The following is a 14779-nucleotide window of genomic DNA, read 5'->3' as shown; positions in this document are numbered from 1 at the left end:
TATATGCAAATGGACAAATTAATATTTTTTGAAGCAGGACTCTGTTGTTAGAATTAATGCTTATGTAGCACGTAAAATGAGCTGGAGAAGGAAATGGCAAGCTACTCCAGTATCTTTGCCAAGAGAACCCCAAATGGGGTCACGAAGAGTCAGACACGACTGAAATGACTGAACAACAGCACATTTCATAAGAACAGCAAGGTAGCCCAGTGGGTAGAGCGCTGGGCCTGGAGTCAGGAAGACTCATCTTCAAATTTGGCCTCACCTACTTACTAGCTGTGTGACCCTGGGCAAGTCACTTAACCCTCTTTGCCTCAGTTTCCTCATCTGCAAAATGAGCTGGAGAAGAAAATGGCAAACCACTCCAGTATCTTTGCCAAGGAAATCCCAAATGGGGTCATCAAGAGTGACACATGACCAAATGACTGAGCAAGAACAGCACATTCCATCTGAAAATTTTAATACAGCATGTTCTTTGTGCATCTCATAATAAAAGCCACTGTTTATAAATAATGAACATTATTTATTTTATTACTGTCCCTTAAGGGACCCAAAACTCTTTATCATTTTAACCTTCTTAAAAAATAAAAGCTTTTCTAGAGTCACTTGAATGTATCTTACACTGTTTGGATATGCAATGTTTCCAGAAAATATGACGACTTAAGGGCAGCTAGGTGGTGCAGTGGGTAGAGCACCAGGCCCTGAGTTCAAATCTGGCCTCAGACCAAACACTTGACACTTACTAGCTGTGTGACCCTGGGCAAGTCACTTAATCCCAATTGCCTGAAGAAAATATTATGACTCAAAAAGACAAGTTCAGAGACCCCTTAACATTTTTTAATGGCTATAATAATATGCACATGTTCACGTAGCCCACTGTCAGCAATTAATACATTTTTACAACATGCACTTATCGTTTTCAGTTTTTTTTAGTTGAATAAATTGGGGAATCCTAATTTTTTGCACATGCATATCAGATTGCATTTACCTTATTTAATTTCTACTTATAAAGCTCATTTTGAGAGGTATCAGGGTACCAGTAGGTGGCAAACAGGTTAGAGTCAGGAAGACCAGGATCCCACTTTGGGCTTCCTTCAGTCTCAGCTAAAGTCCCACCTGCTACAAGAAGACTTTCCCAGTCTTCCTTAACCTGAGTGCCTTCTGTCTGAGATTACCCTGTGTGTTTCTTGTTTCTGTGTTGTCTCCCCATTATCATGTGAGCTCCTTGAGGTCAGGGTCTGTATTTTGCCTTTCTTTGTATCCCTAGTGCTTTGGGCAGCGCCTGGCACACAGTAGGTGCTTATTAAATGTTAGTTGATGGACTGGCTGTGTTTCCTGGAGTAAGTTGTTTCGTCTCTCGGTGCCCCAGGCTAATCTCTAAGACTGTCTATTGCTAGAAGTTTTCTTGCCAGAAGTTCCAGTGTAATCACTGGTTTGGTCCTCCCCCACTCCCTGCTCCCTACAGCTCATTTTAACCTTTCTTTATAAATAAGTGGTTTTGTTTGTTTGTTTTGCTGCATCCTCTTAAAAACATCTGAGGATCACACATTTAGAACTGAAAAGGATTCTTAGGATTCATCTAGCCCAATCATCTCATTTTTGTTGTTTGTCCTTCGTTCTCAAAGAGGACCATGACATCAGGAAGACGATGCCATGTCTTGCAAGTGAATTGGATTTAAGTGAGGGAGGACTGTGCAAGGTCACCAGCCTCATTTTCTCCTCAGGAACCATCTGTATCCAGTGGCAAGATACACATCAGGGCGACTGAAGATGGCCCCCATCTCATTTTTACAGAAGAGGGAACTGAGGCTCAGAGATAATTTTTGGTAGCTTATCCAGAATCACGGAGGGTGATAGGGATATGGGGCCTAAACCTAGACCCTTTTATTCCAAATCTATTTTTCTTTCCACTACACCACACGACTCTGTACCTATTATCTTTCACGTAGGCTTTATATCAAATACCTGTCAACAATATCCTGATAAACCAACTCTGAAACTAGAGTCTTCAGTAATGCTAACCAACCAACACAATGTCCATGGACTCTTGTGGGGTTTTTTTGCCCATTTCCACTAGAAAGCATCCGGCAAATAAATATCTGTGTGGTTTTACTAAATGAAATAATTTTTTCTAGTTTTTTTTAAAAGTGCTTTTAAATATATCTGTGAAGCAGCTTTTTCTACCATTTCTGCTCTTCTATTTTTACTTCCACTAATAATATGATGCCATATGATTTTTGGCTCAAAGGGTCCATTTTCCTCTGTTTATGTAGAGATTAAATCTGAGCTATCATTTTGGGTTTTTTGGCTAGGCAATGGGGTTAAGTGACTTGCCCAGGGTCACACAGCTAGTAAGTGTTACGTGTCTGAGGCTGGATTTGAACTCAGGTCCTCCTGAATCCAGGGCTGGTACTCTATCCACTGTGCCACCTAGCCGCCCCTGAGCTGTCATTTTGGAGAGAAAATAGCTTTGCCCCAACCTGATTGGCAGTGACAGAATTTTTTTTATCATTCATCCAAATTATGTCCCCTTGCCCTTTGTCTATGGAAGTTTTTTACGTGACTATGTTGAACACTCCTGTTAAGAAATACCCATTATATTATGTTTAATATGATTGTACATGTATGGCCTATATCAGATTGCATGCCATCTTGGGGAGAGAGGGGGGAAAAAAGTGAAACTCAGAATCTCATAAAAGTGAATGTTGCTAGGTGGTGCAGTGGATAGAGCATTGGCACTGGAGTCAGGAGGACCTGAGTTCAAATTCAGCCTCAGACACATAACACTTACTAGTTGTGTGACTATGGGCAAGTCACTTAACCCCAATTGCCTCACCAAAAAAAAAAAATATATATATATATATATATATATATATATATATATATGTATATATATATATGTATATATATGTATATACATATATATGTATATATGTATGTATATGAAACTATCTTTACATGGAATTGGAAAAAATAAAATACTGTTAAGTGGGGGGGAAAAAAGAAGAGGATGAAATCTTAATGAGGAGTTGGTTGGGAATAATCAGTAACACCATTCTACCATTCTTGGGGTTTTGCTTTATTTATGTAACCACACTGATAAATATTCAAGCTTTTCAACTCTAAAACAAAACAAAAAAGAAAGAAAAAGACATACCCATTCTTCTTAAGAATTAGAAGTATTCCAAGAATGGCAATTATAGATGACAAACTGATAACAAAGGAGGAGGAACTAAATGTTTCCTTAGTACACTACTACAGAGAGGAAATTTTAAATCCATCTGCAGGGAGTGCTGCTGCTGCTGCTGCTACTGAATAACTTTATTCCTACCCTTAGAGGTGCTTCTCTTTTATTTTAAAGAACATGCAGCTACTTCAGATATTTGAAGAGGTGGGGAACTATGGGTGTGGAGTGTTGCATATGCTGTGAGACTCAGTGGCTAAAGAATTGATTAGTTTTGCCGAGCTGCTTTTTTCCCCTTTTCTTCATGCTTATGAGAAGCGATGACTCTGGATAGGAAAGGAGGGGAGCTATTTGAAAATGAAGATGATATAACAGCAATAGATCAATAAATAATTTCTCATTTGTTCCTGTTCTTGTGTTATTAGTTACTAGTAGCTTGTGGGGAGAAAATTTCCTACTCTAGTATTTTACTATTAGTAAAGTGAATAGGTGATGATAACTAGTTATTTATACCATTGTCTTTTCAGTTGTGTCTGACTCTTTGTGGCCCCATTTGGGGTTTTCTTGCAAAGATAATGGAATGGTTTGCCATTTCCTTCTTCAGCTCATTTTACAGATGAAGAAACTGAGGTAAACAGGGTGAAGTGATTTGCCCCAGGTCATAGCATAGCGAGTGTCTGTGGCTAGATTTGAATTTAGGATGATGAGTCTTCTTGATTCTAGGCCTAGTGCTCTATTCACTGCACCACCTCACTGTCTGATTTTCTCTCTTTCTTTTCGCCAACATTCTAAATAAGGTTTTTGACCTGCCATATTTTCTTTATCTTCTGAATCATGCGATAAGAGTCTTTTTATGTTTTAAAATTCTGTATGTTGCTTTTCTTTGATTAATTTGAGGATATTTAAGTAGGATGCCATGAAACAAGCAACCTTAAATTAACATTAGCTCTAGGTCAGAAATATTTCAACTAAATAGCAAAAGATAATGTTTCTAGCAAGTGTTTTTCTCATTAACTAAGAAAAGGGAAATTGCTTTTATTGGTAAGTGGGGGATGGTCAAGATTTTAGCTTGGCCTTGATTTAGTCTTTTCTTTTGGTTTTATAAATATATGGATACTAAGATTTTTAAACATTTCTATCTCTTAAAAATGAAACTAATTGAAGAGATTTTAAAAGGGTAAAACAGATTAAATTCACCATTAAAAAAAAAGCAACTTCTATTGCTGGGCACTATTATGTGACACACAGAAGTAGAATAACACACAGTCCCTTTTGCCTTCAAGGAATTTTTTAGGCTTATTGGGAAAGTAAGATATTCATGAAATAGTTAATTATATACTTCTTTGTTGAATACTCTTAAACAGAAGTTTGCAGGATTTGAATAGATGAGATTACAGTAGAAGAGATGTTAAGAGGGAACATCAAAAGCAAAATCCCATGATACCTCCAAAAATAGTGAGGAAATCCACCTGGCTAGAGTAGAGGGTTTCAGTGGGATAGGTGAGGTGAGTCTGAATAGTTGTGCTATCTATGAAAGCAGTGTTTCAGAGAAACTAACCTAGAGAAGGTGTGCAGGAAGGACTGGCAAGGCAGTAGATGGGGGCAATTATTATAATCCATGTGATAAGGACTTGGCTCCTTGACAGTAGGAGGGAATAGATAATAATCGAATTTTTTTTTTTGCTTTTTGATGAGGCAATCAGAGTTAAGTGCCTGCCCAAGATCACACAGCTAGTAAGTGTCATATGTCTGAGGTCAAATTTGAACTCAGATCCTCCTGACTCCAGGGCCAGAGCTTTATCCACTGTACCACTTAGCTGCCCCTAAAAATCAATTTTTTTTAATGGAAGTAAATCAACCTGGGTGAAAGGCCAGGGATGGAGACAATGACTGAGGCCTTATTCCCATGAAAAATGGGCAGATGAAGTCATGGGCAGCTAGGTATTGAAGTGGATGGAACCCCAGTCTAGAGTCAGGACGACTCTTTTTCAAGAGTTCAAATCCAGCCTCAGACACTTACTTGCAGTGTGACCCTGGGCAAGTCACTTCACCCTGGTTGCCTCAGTTTCCTCATCTGTAAAATATTCTGAAGAAGGAAATGTCAAACCACTCCAGTGTCTATGCCAAGAAAACCCCAAAAGAGGTCAGGAGGGGTCAGACAGGACTGAGCAGCAACAACAAGAAGTCACGAAGTTGGGTTAGCTGTCTGAGAAAGAAAATTGTGTATGTAGAGAAGAACAGGAGGCATTTAAAGATCAAACACTGGAGAAGCAGAGTGGAAGGAGAAAGAATGGTAGTCAGAGGTGGTTAACGAAGGAGTACTCATGGTGTGGTCCTAGACATCAAGAGAAGGGAGCGTTCCTAGATGAATCTATGTCAAATGCTGCAGAGAAGCCACTAAAAATAGGGAGGTAGTGTAGCCCAGTAGGCAAAAGTCCTGTTTCTGGAGTCAGAGGACCCATGTTCAAATCTAGTCTCTGATGTGACTGCCTTGGATAAGTCACTTAACTTTCCAGGGCTTCCATTTCCTCATCTCTAAAATGAAAGAGCTGGTTTTTGAAGTCCTTTCTGGCTATAGATCTATAATCTTCTATGTGAGGCAGTCACATGGGTTTAGAATTACATTCTCTTTGAATTTATAAGCCTTTTTGGCTTACTTTGGAATACTTTGAATTTCAATAATAATAGCATTGGGCAATTATTTTTTTAAATTCTTTTTAAACTAAGTAACAGGGGCAGCTAGGTGGCACAGTGGATAGAGCATTGGCGCTGGAGTCAAGAGGACCTGAGTTTAAATCCGCCCTCGGACACAAAACACTTACTTGCTGTGTGACCCTGGGCAAGTCACTTAACCCATTGCCTAGATTAAAAAAAACAACAAAACCTAAGTAACATCCAGGCATATAAATAGATGATGGAAGTGGTAGGATGTTGGAAGACTTTCAGGATCTGGTGGGAGTGAGAAGCCTGAGCTGTCCTAGAGAAAAGGCTGGGAGTGCAAGGGTGGAGCATCAATTTATCTCTGAGTCACTGGGCTAAGGAACTCTTAAGGAAATTACAAGAGGGAAATAAGGAAGCTATCTAGCTCAGAGAATCAAAATGAATTTTCTTTTGAGGGTAATAAAAGTTTTGGTGCTTGAAGAGACTTTGGTCTTCTGCAACTCCTTCTGGTCACCCTGGCTCCTCCTTATTTCCATCTGTTTCTGCCCAACACTTTTCAGTCCTCTGACTAATAACTCCTTTGAAAAGGTCACTTCCACCCAGGTAATTTAGGTCCTTTGGAGTGAGAAAATCACAGGATTCCTACAGTGAACATTCTCCACAGAGAACCCTGCCTGCTCCATTAAACTTAACCAGACTTAACCGGTAAAGTTCCATACATAGACAAGGCATGGAACCTTAATCCTGCCTTCCCCTTTTTTTTTCTATTTTGCCTTCCAGAAGCACCAATTTACCTGGAAAGCAAAATAATACACTTGAAAAAATTTAGAAAACAATTAATTGTAAGGATGTGTGTTATTTCTCTAAGTATGTGTATAGGGTTAAGAGAAAGAAGAGATCAGTATAGGTTGGAGAAGTATAGGAAGGTGCCATACACACAGTAGGCACTTTAGTAAATGTTTGAAGTGAGGTGAGATGAGCTGTAGGATAAATGGGGAGGTATTTTAGGTGATGGCTGGGAACAATATAAAACAAGCTATCAAAGGGTCTGGAAAAAGAATTTGCATTAGAGAGTATTTGAAAGCTAAAGCTAGGGCTAGATTTTGGAGGGTTTTAAAAGACAAGATGGAGAAATTTGATTCATAGAATCATAGATTTAGAGCTAGAGTCCAACCTCCTCATTTTGCAGGTGAAACTGATGGCTGGAGAGGTTAAGTAATTTGACCAGGGTCACACAGCTCGGTAGCATCTGGAGTAGGATTTGAACTTGGGTCTTCCATCTACTATACCTCAATAAAATATAGAAAGATGGCAAGAGAGAAATGACAGGATTAAAGCTATGTTTGACATAATATGCTTTCTGCAAGCTAGCTTGGAGGAAGGTAAGATGAGTTGGGGAGAACAGCTAAAAGACTGCTGGAGTAATCTAGGAGGGAGATGATCAGGACCTAGACCAGGGGTGGGGAGCCTGTAGCCTCAAGACCACATGTGGTCTTCTAGGTTCTTGAGTGAGGCCTTTTGACTGAGTCCAAGTTTTAAGGAACAAATCCTTTTATTAAAGGAATTTGTTCTGTGAAGTGTGGATTCAGTCAAAGGGTAGCACTTGAGGACTTGGAGGGCCACATGGGGCCTCAAGGCTGCAGGTCTCCCCCACCCCCTGACCTAGGTCAAACTGGTGGCATTAGGACTAGTTAAAAAAATTGTATTGTATTCTAAGAAAAGTAATCTAAAAAAGCTTTCAAGCATAAATTTATGCTGCATATCTGGGGGTTTTTTGTTCATTTTGTTCCAATTCCTATTAAATTGAGATTATAAGAGGTTAAGGAATCTCTTCATTTGTTGTAAAGAGAGGGTGATAAGTGATATGAGAACTACAAAAATGTCTTGTATTTTCAAGTAGAGGATTGACAGTTACTAGCCTCAGCTACGCACACCTCCTAACACTTTATCTTAATTCGCCATAAGAATCCATTTTAAACATATTTTCCAATATGTTTAAAAGACCTTTTCAAATATATCCTGGTTGGATGATATCATTCATTCAGCAAACATTTATCCAGTGCTATGTGCAAAGCACTGTGCTGGATGCTAAGGGCAATCCATATGAATATGATATGTGGATATGACTGGATCTCTGCCTAGGTGAACTTATGTACTGTAGGAGTGGAGGTAGAACTTATTTTTTAAAATTTTTAGAAGAGAGTAATCATGTGAAGGCAAGAAATTCTTCTCTGTACCCCCATTTAACGTTCAGTAAGGATTATACTCTGTACATTTAATATCAATAGGAAAAGCAAAGTAGATCTTCCTTTTAGTTTGACTTCTTTCAGACCGATAATAATAAAGAGAGTAATAATTGTGGGGTCTCTCAAATGACTCAATCCCCACTTTTTTCTAGAAATAAAAACTGTTTTCTCATGCTGGAATTTAAGAGGTGAGCAATAGCATGGTAGGAGGAACGCTGTGCAGGAAATCAGGAAAATGAGATCATGATTCTGGCTATGCCACCTGGTTAGTTGGGTGACCATTGGGCAAGTTACCAAACATTTCAGGGCCACTATTTTCTCATCTCTGAAAAAAGCGGATTGGACAATGTGATCACAGTGGTCCCATCCAGTTCCAACATTTTGTGACTTTAATACATCATAAAGGACATCAAATAAAATAAGTAAGCTATAAAGTTCAGGAAGCTTAATTTTCTTACAGAGGTAAAGGGGAAAGAAGCACATAAATATTTGTTTTCCTATCAGTCCCTAAAGAATTTCAGTAGCAAGATATTGTGTGTCACAAGGATGAATTTGAACACTCATGGAGGAAGCTTTGCTGAGATCTTGGAAAGGCTCTAAGGGTGGGGTGATTAAACACTAATATAAGTGTCTAGCTTCAGAACTGTTTACAGCAATGCCAGTAAAGTGCTGAGAGAGTTTGGGAGGTTCAAGTTTGGGAGTTAATTAATATGATTGGCTTGAGAAGAGTGTTTTAGGGAACAATGGAGGAATGGAAGAGAAGATGAGCGGAAGAGAGCTGCTTTTATAGCAAAATTGAGCTTTCTGTATATGAAGAAAAATACAATTTGATTTAGTGAAAAAGCATCAAATTTGGAGTTAGGAAACCAGGCCTTGGACCAGACTCCTGCATTTACTGGCTTTGTAACCATAAGCAAGTCACTTAACTTCTTAGAGATACAATTTTATGACTAGTAAAATGGGGGTTAATAATACTTACACTGCATTCCTCAGAGATTTGTAAGGAAAGTTTTTTTTTTATCTTAAAGAGATATACAGATGTGAGTTGTTAACAATAATATTATTTCCCATTTGTGGAAAAATCAAAATTATAATCTTCCCTCCCTTTAAATCCTCAAAATTAAATCATGAAAGTGTTAAGTACCAAGAATGGGTAAACTACCCATTCTTTATTTTAAATGTGTATTTTAACATGGTAGGGTATAGCTTTTATTTACCTTTTCCATAAGCTCTTTCTTCCCAATTATAGGATGAAAATGGTATAGTTGGGAGATGAAATGACTTTGTGGGGAGTAGCTGTGGGAGCTTGTTCATGTTGTAGGAAGTAGGAATACCAAACTTAGAGCTGGGAGGTTCATTAAAAGTCATTTAGTCCAATGCTTTCATTCTACAAATGAGGAAACTGAGGTCGAGGATGTTAAGATGATGTGCCCAAAATTAGACTTGTGTGAACTTGGGAAAGCCAGTTAAATTTCATGAGCCTCAGTTTCCTCATCTGTAAAATGTGGGGGTCTGACTAGATGGTCTCTGAGGATCCTCCTAGCTGTCTAGACCTGCGATCCTGTGTCTCAAAACAGGCATCCAAGAATAAGGGCTCAGAAAGACCCAGGCAAGTCATGCCCTGCTTTTGAAAAGTCACTGCATTAAGTTAGTGAGGTTCATCTAAATTCATTAATTCATTTAATAATTCTTCAAGCGTTTACAGAGTACAAATCATTGCGCTAGATCCTGGGAGAGAAATAAGACCTGGTCCCTGCCTGCTTGGCATTTTGCAATTTAATAAGATGAAATGTAATACACAAAGCTGCAATTCTAGGCCAAAAATATAAAATAGCTATGTAGTAATGACTGCAAAATGTAATAAAAGCATATGACAAGTATAAAGGGTTAGGTGAGGTAGGAGGACAGGAAGACCATTTATAACTTACAGGAGCAATGAATGAGGGAAGACGTCCTGAAGGTGGTGACCACATTTAAGTTTGAGGGATGACTAGAATTTCAAAGCATTCCAGGCATAAGAGACTGCATGAGCAAAGCCTTGGGGGTGAGAGAACATTGAAGTGACACCTAATTATAAGTGACCTTTGCTTCAGGTCCCTTCCCTTCTTCTCCTGTGCTATTATGGTTCATATTTTATCATGAGAGGCAGTGTATAATTAGTGGATAAAGGACTGTCTGGAGTTGAGAAGATCTATGTTCAGATCCTGACTTGAATACATATTAGTGGTGTGACCAGGGCAGCAGGTTCTGGTGGAGCAGAGGCTAGAGTACTGGGCCTGGAGTCAGGAAAACCTGACTTCCAATCTGACACTTGCTATCTGTGGACCCTGGACCAGTCACTAAACCTCTGTTTGCTACTGTAACCTGGGGGTAATAGTAGCACCTACCTCCAAGGGTTGATGTGAGGATTAAATGAGATGATGTTTGTAAACAGCTTGAGCACAGTGCCTTGCATGTAGTAGGGGCTATAAAAACGCTTATTCCCCTTCCTTCCCCTGCCTTCCTCTTCCTGCGCCTTCCTTTTCCCTCTTCTTCCTTCTTTTTTTTTTTCTTTGTGAGGTGGTTCGGGTTAAGTGATTTGCCCAGAGTCACACAGCTAGTGAATGTTATGTGTCTGAGACCGAATTTGAATTCAGGACCTCCTGACTCCAGGGCCAGTGCTCTATCCACTGTGCCACCTACCTGTCCCTCCCACTTAACTTCTTAGTCAACTTCAGGCACCTCTTTAAAATTATAAATTACAGACAATTGTAATCTATATCAGTTGGAGGCTGCTTTAATTTATGGAGTTCCTCATGCTAAGTAAACCACAAGTTCAGGCTTCTTTCCCTGTCCTCCCACCCCCAATAAAATAAAATCCTTTGTGGAGAACTAACCCAAAACTTTCCCTTAATTCTTTTTTTCCCCCAAAATGCCTGTGTATTACTTGGATTGCCCAGCTGTTGTTTCTCATATCACTACATGACCAACATGTATTCTCAGTCTTTTACTCATATACAGAAAACTATTATTTTACTAGCATGCTATATAGCTAGTTTTAACCTGTTGTTTGCCTTCCCACTGATCTTTGAGGTGTTTGTAATTGTGATGTTTATTAACCATATTACCTGGTTAAGGTGGCTAAAATCAAAGGGGGAAGGTAAGTTACTGTGGGAATTAAAAAGAACTTAGTTTCATTGGTAATAATAATTAATAATAATAATAGCTAGTATTCATACAGCATGTTAAGATTCAGAAGGCACTTTTACAAATATCTCATTTTATCCTCACAACAACTCTAGGAGGGGGAGGAGGAGATAGATGCTATTTTACAGATGAAGAAACTGAGGCAGACAGAGGTTAAGTGACTTCCCCAAGGTTATATAGCTAACAAATATCTAAGGCCAGACTTGAACTCGGGCCTTCCTGACTCTTACCCAAACCCCAAGGTCTGATGCTGTTGTCTATTGCGTCATTGATCTCTCTCTGCATGTGAGAGGTGGGGGGAGTAGCAAGTGCCTTGGTTGAGAGCCAGGAGATTTAAGTTCTATTATTATCACTACCATTAAGCCTACTGTGGATGCTTGGTCAGGTTACCTAACCAATCGAAGACTCAGTTTTCTTACCTCTCATGCTACTCTGATGGAGTACGTAATCTTGTGTAGGGGCCTTTCAGTTCTGAAATCCTCTGCTTAGTCTACAGGATGTAAAAGGCAGCTCTCCAGCTGTGATCCTCCTTAAAGAGATGTGGGTGGGGAATTGTTTCACTCTGGCCAATGACAGAGCTTTGCAAATGGCTAGTGGCCAAGCGAACACACGTCAAAGGACACCTCATAGACCTTCTCTATCAATGACAGCTCCCGTTTCCTGGCAGCTCGGAATTTGAGGCCAACCAGTACCAGAAGGCAGTTTCCATAATGGTTTAGGGAGATGAGGTGATTGAAAGGAGATTTCAGTGAGCCTGCTGCCTGAATCAGTAGAGAGAATAAGCAGCTATCTTTTATTATTGATGCTCTGTTTTTATTATTGTTGTTAGAATAAATACCAGGGCTATATTTTCTCGTTGTTTAAGTGAATACATCTGTAGGGCCTGTTTCTTTTTAGTCCCTAGGAATATTCCTTTCACTTTTAGGGTTAGGAGAGGAGCATCCCTTGCCTATATGTGAAATACCAATAATTAGTCAATCAACAAACATTTATTAAGTACTATGCTAGTAACAAGAGATACAAAGACAAAAATGAAACAGTTGCTGCCTTCATGAAGCTTATATTCTATAAAGGGGACGAACAATATGTGCACATATAAATATATGCAAAATATACATTCTGGAGGCATGTAGCACTGCCTACCTGACCCTTAGTGAGGGGGCTGGGGAGACAAGTATTTCAGTTAATCTCTCTCAGATCTCTGGTCTTCTCACAAAGTGACATGTAGATGTATGTCCCTAGCTGATAGTGATTTTTAGGGCTGTTCCTGCTTCCCTAAAGGAGTGGAAAGAGTGCTGAACTTTGAGTCAGAACACCTAGGTTTGAATGGGCTCCTATATTTGTTTTCTATATAACCATGAAAAAAATCACTTAATTTCTTTGAGCCTCAGTTTACTTATCTGTAAAATGGAGATAACAGAACTTGTGCTGCTTACCTCCCAAGGGTTGTAAGAAAAGGATTTTGTCAGTCTTTTTTTTAAACTGAGTCTCCCCAACTTTCTGGGCTTGAAATATATGGACCTCATCCCATTACTGATTGGCACCTGAGCTTGAGGCAGGTAGTGCAGTGGATAGAGCTCTGGGCCTGGAGTCAAGAAGACCTGAATTTAAATCCAACCTCGGACACTTCTTAGTTGTATATGACCCTGGACAGGTCACTTAAACTCTGCCTCAGTTTCCTCATCTGTAAAATGGGGATCACAATAACACTGACCTCCCAAGATTGTTGTGAGGATCCAATAAGATAATAATTGTAAAGCACTTAGCACAGTCCTAGCACATAGTAATCTCTAAATAAGTTTTAGCTATGATCATCTTCATTATTATTATTAGCTCTGACCTGCTCCATTTCCAACCTAGGCCAGTTGGACCCTCCATGGGCAACCTGATATTCCTGTCCCAGTCCTGCCAGATCAATGTATCAATGCCAAACTTAGTGCAGAAACTTGGTTGGCATTACAGTTCAGCAAGCATTATCTATGATGGTAATAAGCTAGAAGCCTTCCCAATAAGATCAAGGTAAAGCGAAGATTCCCATTATCACCATTATTGTTCAATATTGTACCATAAATGCTAGCTATAGCCATAAGAGGAGACAAGGAAATTGAAGGAATTAGAATAAGCAATGAGGAAACAAAACAATCACTTTTTGCCAATGATATGATGGTATACTTAGAGAATTAACTAAAAAAACTAGTTGAAATAATTTACAACTTCAGCAAAGTTACAGGACATAAAATAAACCCACATGTCATCAGTATATGTATATGTGTGTGTGAGTATGTGTGTGTGTGTATCCAACTAAGTCCAGCAGGAAGAGATAGAAACAGAAATCTCATTTAAAATAGCTGCAGACAATATAAAATACTTGGTAGTCTACCTGTCAAGACAAACCCAGGAACTATATGAACATGATTACAAACACTTTTCACACAGATGAACTCTTATCTAAACAACTGGAAAAATATTAATTGCTCATGGGTAGGCTGAGCTAATAAAATAAATATGACAATTGTGCCTAAGTTAATTTATTTATTCAGTGCCATACCAAACTACCAAAAATTATTTTATAAAACTAGAAAAAAATAATAAAATTCATCTTGAAGAACAAAAAGTCAAGAATATCAAGGGAATCAATGGAAAAAAAATGTGAAGGGTGGTGGCCTAGCTATGCCAGATCTCAAATTGTATTATAAAGTGGTAATCATCAAAATAATTTGGTACTAGGTCAGAAATAGGGTGGTGGATCAGTGGAATGGATTAGTTGCACAATACAGAGTAGTAAATGACCATAGTAATTTAGTGTTTGATAAATGCAAAGATCCAAGCTTTTAGGACAAGAACTCACCATTTGACAAAAATGCTGGGAAAACTAGAAAGCAGTTGGGCAGTAACTAAATCTAGACCAACATCTCACACTGTATACCAAGATAGGATCAAAATGGATACATGATTGAGATATAAAGAGTGATATCACAAGCAAATGAGGGGAGCATGGAATAGTTTACCTATCAGATTTATGGATAAGGGAAGTATTTATGACCAAACAAGAGACAGAGAGCGTTATAAGATGTAAAATGGATAATTTTGATTACATTAAATTTAAAAGATTTTGCACAAACAAAACCAATGCAGCCAAGGTTAGAAGGACTAAGGAAAAATTTTACAGCAAAGTATTTCTGATAAAGCCCTCATTTGTCAAATATATAGAGAACTGAGTCAAATTTATAAAAATACAAGTCATTCTGCAGTTGATAAATGGTCAAAGGATATGAACAGGAAGTTTTCAGAAGAAGAAATCAAAGCAATCTACAGTCATATGAAAAAATGCTCTCAATCACTATTGATTTGAGAAATGCAAATTAAAATAACTCTGAAGTATCACCTCACACCTATCAGATTAGCTAACATGACACAAAAGGGAAATGATAAATGTTGTCGGAACATTGGAACACTAATGCACTATTGGTGGAGTAGTGAACTGATCTAACCATTCTGGAAA

The 14779-nt window shown here is 38.6% G+C and overlaps 1 protein-coding gene across 8 annotated transcripts in view; it reads left to right on the top strand.

Moving 5' to 3' along the window:
• Window positions 1-14779, top strand: part of CAST (calpastatin) — a 122751-nt gene that overhangs the window by 52803 nt on the left and 55169 nt on the right. The gene's annotated exons all lie outside the window — the stretch shown is intronic.

Source organism: Phascolarctos cinereus, unplaced genomic scaffold (assembly GCF_003287225.1).
Source record: "Phascolarctos cinereus isolate Bilbo 61053 unplaced genomic scaffold, phaCin_HiC Scaffold_4;HRSCAF=312, whole genome shotgun sequence".
In the NCBI taxonomy this organism is placed as follows: Eukaryota; Metazoa; Chordata; class Mammalia; order Diprotodontia; family Phascolarctidae; genus Phascolarctos; species Phascolarctos cinereus.
The sequence above is the reverse complement of the archived record's forward strand: the minus strand, read 5'-3'. Positions and strand labels throughout refer to the sequence as shown.